Below are 7,891 nucleotides of genomic sequence, written 5' to 3'. Positions count from 1 at the left end.
GGAGGGTTGATCGAGTGAAGGGATTGAGAAGGGCTACGATGAATGGAAACGTATCAGGGTGTTGTTTTTGTTGAGAAACACAAAAAAAAATAAATAAAATTTGAGTCATTTTTGTATTTTTTAAAAATATTTTACAGTCGTTCTGTAATAATAGAAAAATATCACCGGTGAAACAATTTTACTTTGTGTTCATTTTCCTTTATTTCTTTGGGTAGCATTTGTTAAAATGAATAAGATAAAAGAATATCAAGATAATGTCAGAATGCTTTTCAAACCAAGATATAGAATAATTAAGATAAAGTTGAGAAGTATTTCAAGATTTTTATCAAATTATTTTTTAAATTTTTTAAAATATACCAGAAGATACAAATGTCATTTTTTTCTTAACTATAAAGACCAATATTTGTTTATCTTGAGAGAGGGGAGAGATAGGTATATCTTGAAAGATCACGATAAGAGCTCACTAATGATTTTTTCAAGAATAGTCCGATAAGCTTAATAAACATATTAAAAATGATAGAAGTATGAGATGTATCCCATATTTTGGCTTTTTTACTCCATATCTTGATTAACAAAAACCCTTTTAGAGAATTAGGCAAATTGCAATGTCATTATCAGGTAAAAAGGTCTTGAAGGATACTACCAGATTCAACTCAAGCATTTGATACAAGGGCAATGATCAAATGCTCGCGTTGGGGGTGGGGGTCATGTCTTCCCTTTAATTTTACCTGTGTCGAGTAAATTTTATGTTGCTCGACACGGACAATATAACAATCCACCTTGATACAATACCCACAAAACTCTGCCGACCAGTTACCAGTACATTGATTTTAATATACAATCAAGCAAATAAGCATAAGAAAAAGGTTTCAACATGAAAGATGATGAAGTACCAATTGATGAACTAAGTACACGAGCAATGTACTTAAACAAAGGAAAGGCGTCTGGAATAGATCAGGCACTGTACTGTCTTCAGAACTGATCTGGATCATCTCCTAGTCTCTCTTCAAGAAGAGCAGCAATGTATTTGCAACTAATAAATTTTTTCATGCAATTTGATGTTAATAAAAATAGTATTCAAACAATGAATCCATATAGGAAACAAATTAGAAAATGAACCCACAGTTGACCATTTTCCCACATGCAAAATCTCAAATCATGAAAATTTGTTTGAAGAGATTTGGGTATGGAGCATTAACCTCTTATTGAGTGAATAAAACCCACCTTTTAAATTAAGATAACATAAGAATAATTAGCTGACATTTAACACGGATGAATTATGAAAATGACCATATTATTGGTATCCCTTGAGTTATACATTAAACTACATAATGTATCGTAAATGACAAAAATACCTCTCACGCCTCACTGTGCCTTATTGCCTCATGCCTTCTCACCGCGTTGGATGAGGGATATTTTAGTCATGCGCCTCACTACCTCATAGCGTCTCACTCTCTTAGGTGGAATATTTTAGATATTTTAGTTACATAATATAACTTTAGATATAAGTCATGATATACCAATAACATTTTTCTTATAAAAATTACCTAATCCATAGAAGCAGAAAGCAGAAAAGGAACTGACAGTGCCCAGCAGCAGCAACATTGATCCAACGAGCTTCTGAAGTGGTTTGGTTGAAGTTCTCCTTATTGAACAGTCTCCTGTAGTTTCTGTCAATGGATACTTACTTAGAACAAGCATGAGCTTATAAAAATGGAAAATATTATGCTCTACACAATTCCGTAGAAGGGCAAGAGGTTATACTCTTACAGCATGTTCTGCACAAGTATGATTGGGTGGTAATACCATTGAATCAATTAATACCATGTTTGGTATCTAATTGTTCTTGGGATAAAGTTATCCCAGGATACACTTATCCCAACAAGGGTGGGATAAGCTTGTCCCGCATGCGCCCTTGATACTATATGAGCAGGCCAAGGGGGATAAAGATTTTAAACAGACTTGACTAATTTGCCCCTCTTCTATAAAAGGCCTCACCATTTTCTCTCTCCTTATGTAATTGTTGTCATAAATTCGATGTTGGCTAGGAATATGTGTAAACTAATAATAAAATAAAAATGCAGAAGTATAAAGAAATGAGATTTGGATATAGAACATAAAATAAGATTAAAGTAAGGTATATGAAGAGAATTACTAGTATGGCGGTACAGGTAAAAATATTTTTTTACTGTGTTTCAGATACACGCTACGAAAAATAATATACACGCCATACATAATTTGGGTATTTAAATAATACGCACATTCAACAATTGAAATATAAAATCGATTTCTATATTGAGACAGAATCCATCTCAAGATGTGGTGGTTTAAGTTGGTTCACACCTAATATACTGAATGATATTATTCTAGTCATCTCTTTCTATGCTAAACACAGAGGATCTGCGTATTACTGGTGCCTGTGTCTCAAAATTATGCACGTAACAATTACACGTATAATTTTTATGATTTTTCAGAAGAAGCAAGAGGAAGAAGAAGAAAACAACGTGTGTGCGAGTGAGAGAGATAAAAAAAAAAAAAAAAACAGAGGCCCTGCCTTTATTTTATTAAATAAAACCCCCTTCCCTTTGTTCTTCTTTCCCCAATTCAATTTCAGCCTTATGTCCGTACATCCCCCTTAGTTATTGTGCAATAAATAATTAATTTTACTATGCAATAAATAATTAATTTTACTATGCACTATTTGCAATTCGCCACTAATCTACCGTGCAATCAATAATTGATTTCACACTACACACTATACACTATGCACTATTTGCAATCTGCACACCAATCTACTGTGCAGTCAATAATTGATTTCGCATTATATACCATGCACTATTACTATGCACTATGCATTATGTATTTTAACTATATACTATGCATTATTGGCAGGGGGTCAAGGGTGAACTTTTGACCAACCATTTTCAGAGACATTTTGGGCACACGACGTTAATACAAAACGTAACACTATGTGGTGTGTGACTTTTTAAGTTCATTACCCATTAGCAATCAAATAACATTGAAACCCTTTTCGGTATCAGTCAATCGCTTGACCTATCATCGAAACTTCTCCAAATTTTGACAACATTCTGAGAGTTCCTAAATAGCGCATAGTAGCAATTCAGAACAGTATAGATGGCAGTGAAGTCTCACTTCAAGTGAATCTATTACAGTTGATGATTACCGTGTGTTATAATCATTCCATTACCTAATGTCCTGACTAAGCGAGAGTCATGGAGTGACAAACTCACATACCCAATAATTATATGTCAGACCTCATTAATGTAACTATATGATACCTCAGGAAACACCTTTATTGACTTTTAATCTGCCTTACCTAAGGATTGTCCTGTCACATTAATAGTAGATCACATAAGACGTTCACCCCATCAAATATCGACGAGGGCAACAGATCCTATTCCCAACACTTGTCTCCATACACCAGCAATACGAAACCACATAAATAAATGTTCCCACCGCTTAATTGGATGGTTAAGCTTATTAGCAAATCTCGCACACTAATACATAAAACAATTGTGCCAGTTCAAGTCTAAGAATCAACACATCATCGCAATCTGATGACTCGACCATTATCTACCATGCTATGTGGTCAGTAATCAGCGTCACATTCGACTGATCATTCTCGAAGGACCACCCACAGGTTTACTAACGATATCTCATGTCATATGGCATGTGACACATCATCCTCCCATTAGTATCTCCATACTAAAAGAGGAGTAACCCCTGTGTTAGTCTATACTCGATTAATCGGAGTCTCCATTTAAAGAATCTAAGGACTAGAAATAGTTTAAGAAGTTTTGTTACTAGAGAATCCTGTCACATAGTCTCAACATCTTGATAATAAGATTTTCACACAGAAGATCTATAGACTCATACATATAATTAATTGGAGAAAATATAAATGAAGAAAACATAAATGAAGAAAACCTTGCCTTTTATTAATTTATACAAAAATAAAATTAATGCATTAAAACAAACCACTAGATGTCATCCAAATCTAGTATCAAGGTACATAACACTAATAATCTCTCACTTGCAGTAATGTTAATTTACATCACATGTACATATAGTGCTGCACCATTGGTAGGAATTGGATACCCATATTCTCAAGATGCAGATCCAGTTGTGACTGAGTCATAGCTTTGGTGAGTGGGTCAACTATATTATTCTCTGTAACTATAATAATTTCTCGAATCAAATGAAATCGGTCCTCAATGTGTTTGAACTTCTGATGAAACCTCAGTTCATTCGCTGCCTCCATTGTTGTCACAATATAAAGGTATTGGTGACAGAATGACCGAAACCACACAACCTCTGAAAGAAACTTCTAGATCCAAACAACTTTCTTAGCAAAATCATATGTCGCAATATACTCGACTTTAGTGGTTGAATCATCTGTGATTGTCTGCTTGGAGCTTTTCCAACTCACAACACCACTATTCAAGAGATATACAAAACTAGACTTTGATTTGCGACAATCAACATTTGATTGAAAATCCGAATCAGTGAATCCATCCACATGGAAATCACCCTCTCCATAAATCAATAGCATATCTTTATTCTTTCGCAAATACTTTAGAATATGCTTCACTGTGATCCATTGACTCTCACAGGGATCAGACTGATATTGGCTTACAACCCTCACAACGTATGTATTATTTGGTCTCGTACATATCATTGCATACACAAGGCATACAATCTCTTTAGCATAAGATACCTTACTCATACAATCTATCTCTTTAGGAGCATTAGGGGACATCTCTTTAGAGAGATGAACTTTAACCCGGACAGACAATTGTTCTTTTTTGAAATTCAATATGCTAAATCTCTTTAGCATCTTCTCTATGTACAAACTCTGGGAGAGATTTATTAATTTTCTGACTAAAATCTAATCCCCAAAATATAGTTAGCATCTCCCAAATCCTTCATGGAGAATACTCTAGACAACCAGACTTTAGTAGACACCATCATGTCCACATTGTTACCCATAATTAAAATATCACCCACATACAAGACTAGGAACATAATGTTTCTCCCATTAGATTTCTTATATACACACGGTTCATCTGGATTTCTCAAGAAACCAAACCCTTTGATCTCATAATCAAAATGGATGTTCCAACTCCTTGATGCTTGCTTCATACCATATATTAATATCTTCAACAAACACAACTGACGTGGATCAACGGACTCAAATCTACTCGGTTGTTCCATATAGATCTATTCTTTAAGAAATCCATTCAGAAAAGTCGTCTTGACGTCCATTTGTCAGATCTCATAGTCATAGTAAGCACCAATAGCTAACATCATCCTGATGGATTTTAACATCATAGGTGAGAAAGTCTCGTCATAGTTAATACCTTGACATTAATGATAACCTTCTGCCACCAACCAAGCTTTATAGGTAGAAACCTGTCTATTTGAATTGATCTTTCTCTTGAATATCCATTTACACCCGACAAGAACAATTCCCTTATGTGGATCTACCAAGACCTAGAGTTGGTTGGAGTACATAGACTCCATCTTAGATTTCATAACTATCTACCACTTCGAGGCATCAATATTAGATATCGCCCCTTCATAGGTGGTAGGGTCAACTAACTTGTCACTGTTCCCAAACAAGAATAATTCATGTATTTGCTCCATCGATAAACCATACCATCGATCAGGAGGATGGGGCACTTTACCAAACCTACGGGAAACCTGTGGATGATTTTCTTGACTTGATTCACCTTACTTAATAATCCGATCATGTATTTGTGGAACAAAGATAACATGCCTAGCAACTACAACTATTGGGTCAACCAAAAAATATATATAATACCCTAAACTATCTTTAAGATATCCCATAAAATGACCCTTCTTAGATCTAGGATCCAACTTCTCTATTCTCAACCTCTTCGTAAAAATCAGGTAACCCCAAATCTTAACATGCTTAAGACTCGGAGGTTTCCCAACGTATATCTCATATGGTGTGGTTGAAACAGATTTAGATGGTACTCGATTTATCAAATAAATCGCGGTAAGAATTACATAACCCCACAGTGAAATAGACAAATTCATGTAGCTTAACATAGAGTGAACCGTGTCCAACAGAGTTTGATTCCTACATTTAGCCACATCATTTAACTGTGGTGTGTAAGAAGGAGTCAATTGTGAAATTATACCACAAGCCTTAAGATAATCAATAAACTTTTTACTCAAGTATTCATCTCCTCGATTTAATCAAAAAACATTGATACTCTTTCCTGTTTGGTTTTCTACTTTAGTTTTGAACTCTTTGAACTTTTCAAATACTTCAAACTTATACTTTAAGTACACGTAATCATACCGTGAAAAATGAAGATCTTATGTTCTTGAAGGCTAAGAGATAATGTTGTTAAATTGGTATAACCAGAAGATTATATATTTTGCTGACCGAGACTCTTATAGTTCTATATTGAGTATTTTTATGAAAATGGGCCCTTATATATTTGCTACTGACGTGGGTTATTTGAATGTTTGTAAACTTGAATTTTATTTTAATATATATATATATATAAGTTCACGTTTTTCATAATTCATTATTGTTTGGTGTACAAAAGATGATATGGTCATCATAATCAACGGTAGACATGTAAATAAACTTTATTCTTAGGTTGATTCTGGTCAATCACCTTAATTTATTATGGTATTAATAATTCACAAAGTAAGGAGATTAAAGATAAATATATATGTGACTTTTTTTTCTGTAATTATATTTTTATATGCTTTTATTAGAAATTGATCTCTAAGTTAAGTTTTATTTTTGGAATAAACATAAATAAATGTAGATATGATTCTTTTTTAGTAGGGTAAAGAGTAAAAGAGAAAAAGAGAAAAAGAAAAAAAATATTAGTATGATTAAAAAATTGAAAAATTGAGGGCCATTTTGACACTCTCCCTCAAAAAATTTATAGCAAAAACCCAACTTATAGGCTAACTGGTTGAACTCACTAAAAAAAGGTGGCTGATTTTGCCTTAAATTGGGTTAATATTGAAATTGATTCTCAATTTTACTAGTCAATTGGATGAGTCTAACCTAATTTATAAATGATTGATTACACTCTATAAACTTTATAATAGTAGAATATTCATATATTGTTAGGACTAGAATTAAAGAATTGAATCCACTCCTATTACATTGATGCCACTGTTGGAATAAAATTTGAATTTGACTAGGATAATATGCACATTAACAATAAAATGGAAACACAATTGTTTATTGAAAATGAGATTTGGAAAAAGAATATAGAACTAGATTAAAGTGAGGTATGCCAAAACAAATCTCCTCAAGATAGATTTCGCCCCCTCAACGGTGTTAAAGGATTAATGGACGTCTGTTTCCCAAGATACAACATCTTTTCCAATAATTAGTATAGCACTATACTAACCTTGACGGGCGAACCAAATTTGATAGTACTCTTCTTGTTGACTAGAGGAAAGAGATTATAATCTCACACACTTGACAATAATTGAAGTTTATAGAAATGAAGTATATTGGAGGAGGAAAGAAATATATCAATTTACTTGAATTGATTTTTGGAGGGAGAAAATGGAATATGGGGGTCCTATTTATAGTTTCCAAGTGTCCAATCATGAAATGTCATGTTGCTTGACCCATTTCCAAGTATCTAATTGTGAAAGGTCATGTTGTTTGATCCAATTTAATTTTGATATTCAGATCGCATCCTTCCATATTTTGGTGCGACTTGACAGTTCAGATTACACCCTCTGATGAAGGTACATATCTATTTCCTTGCACCTTTCACATCCAAATAGACATGCACACTCACTTGCGCCTCGTATGAATAGTTGCGTCTAGTTTTGGAGACTTTTTCAATTCACATAT

Source organism: Diospyros lotus, chromosome 4 (genome assembly GCF_014633365.1).
Source record: "Diospyros lotus cultivar Yz01 chromosome 4, ASM1463336v1, whole genome shotgun sequence".
NCBI classification, from domain to species: Eukaryota; Viridiplantae; Streptophyta; class Magnoliopsida; order Ericales; family Ebenaceae; genus Diospyros; species Diospyros lotus.
Note: the sequence above shows the minus strand (reverse complement) of the source record.